Below are 2,500 nucleotides of genomic sequence, written 5' to 3'. Positions count from 1 at the left end.
TAACCGGGGAAATACCGATCCTAATAATAAGGATACTAATAATTCTAATAAAAGAGACGAAGTAGCTTTGATACGATATTCGCAACAATCTGATTTTCGTCGAGACATAATCAAAGGTTCAATGCGAGCCCAAAGATGTAAAACAGTTATTTGGGAATTTTTTCAAGCAAATGCACATTCTCCGCTTTTTTTGGACAGAATAGACAAATCACACCCTTTTTTTTTTGATATCTCCGAACTGATAAAACTCATTTTTAGAAATTGTATAGGAAAGGGAGCAGAATTCAAAATTTCAGATTATACAGAAGAAGAAATAAAAGAAAGGGAAAAAAAGGAAAAGGACAAAAAAGAAGAGAACAAAAGAAAAGAGAAAGCGCGGATAGAAGTAGCAGAAGCCTGGGATACCATTCCATTTGCTCAAGTAATAAGAGGTTCCATGTTAATAACTCAATCGATTCTTAGAAAATATATTATATTACCGTCATTGATAATAGCTAAAAATATTGGCCGTATGCTATTATTACAATTTCCTGAGTGGTCTGAGGATTTAAATGAATGGAATAAAGAAATGCATGTTAAATGCACCTATAATGGTGTTCAATTATCAGAAACAGAATTTCCGAAAAATTGGTTAATAGACGGTATTCAAATAAAGATGCTATTTCCTTTCTGTCTGAAACCCTGGCACAGATCTAAGCCACGGTCCTCTCATATAGATCGAATCAAAAAGAAAGGACAAAAAGATGATTTTTTTTTTTTAACGGTTTGGGGAATGGAAGCTGAACTTCCTTTTGGTTCTCCCCAAAAACGGCCTTCCTTTTTTGAACCCATTTTTAAGAAACTCGAAAAAAAAATTGGAAAATTGAAAAAAAAGTATTTTATATTTCTAAAAGTTTTAAAAGAAAGAACAAAATTTCTAAATATCTCAAAAAAAACAAAAAAATGGATTATCAAGGGCATTCCGTTTTTAAAAAAAATAAAAAAAGAACTCTCAAAAGTAAATCCAATTCTATTATTTAGATTGAGAGAAATATATAAATCAAGCGAAACTAAAAAAAAAAAAGAAAAAGATTCTATAACCCGCAATCATATAATTCATAAATCCTTTAGTCGAATTCAATCTACATATTGGACAAATTTTTTACTGACAGAAAAAAAATGAAAGATCTGACTGATAGAACAAGCACAATCAGAAATCAAATAAAAAGAATTACAAAAAATAAAAAAAAAGTGACTCCAGAAATAAATGATAGTCCTAATAAAACAAGTTATAATGCTAAAAGATTGGAATCACCAAATTGGCAAATATTAAAAAGAAGAAATACTCGATTAATCCGTAAATTACATTATTTTATAAAATTTTTCACTGAAAGGATATACGCAGATATCCTTCTATCTATTATTAATATTCCCAGAATTAATATACAACTTTTTGTTGAATCAACAAAAAAAATGATTGATAAATCCATTTACAATAATAAAAAAAATAAAAAAAGAATTAATAAAACAAATCAAAATAAAATGAATTTTATTTCGACTATAAAAAAGTCACTTTATAATATTAGTAATAAGAATTCACAGAATTTTTTTGACTTATCCTCCTTGTCACAAGCATATGTATTTTACAAAATATCACAAACACAAGTTCTTAACTTGTATAAGTTAAGATCTATTCTTCAATATCACGGAACGTCTTTTTTTCTTAAGACTTCAATAAAAGATTATTTTGGAAAACAAGGAATAATTCATTATGAATTAAGACATAAGAAACTTCGGAATTCTGGAATAAATCAATGGAAAAACTGGTTAAGAGGTCATTATCAATACCATTTATCTCAGATTAGATGGTCTAGATTAATAGCAGCAAAATGGAAAAATAGAATCAATAAATGTCGTACAATTCAAAATCAAGATTTAAACAAAGAGAATTCATATGAAAAAGACCTATTAATTCATTACAAAAAACAAAACGATTACGAAGTATATTCATTACCAAATCAAAATGAGAATTTTCAAAAATACTATAGATATAATCTTTTATCTTATAGATCTATTAATTATGAAAATAAGAGGGACCCATATATTTATGGATCACCATTCCAAGTAAATAAGAATCGAGAGAGTTTTTATAATTACAACACACATAAACATAAGGGCAAATTTTTTGATATACTAGGGGATATCCCTATCAAAAATTATTTAGGAAAAAGTGATATTATGTATATGGAAAAAAATCCGGATCGAAAATATTTTGATTGGAAAATTCTCCATTTTTGTCTTAAAAAGAAAATCGATATTGAGGCCTGGATCAAGATCGATACCAACAAGAATAAAAATACTAAAACCGGGACTAATAATTATCAAATAATTGATAAAATTGATAAAAAAGATCTTTTTTATCTTACGATTCCTCAGGATCAAGAAATCAATTCACCCAATCAAAAAAAAATATTTTTTGATTGGATGGGAATGAATGAAGAAATACTAAGTCGTCCTATAT

This window comes from Camellia sinensis, unplaced genomic scaffold (genome assembly GCF_055761805.1).
Source record: "Camellia sinensis isolate YWXY unplaced genomic scaffold, ASM5576180v1 Unanchor142, whole genome shotgun sequence".
Taxonomy (NCBI): Eukaryota; Viridiplantae; Streptophyta; class Magnoliopsida; order Ericales; family Theaceae; genus Camellia; species Camellia sinensis.
This window is presented reverse-complemented; position numbering follows the sequence as displayed.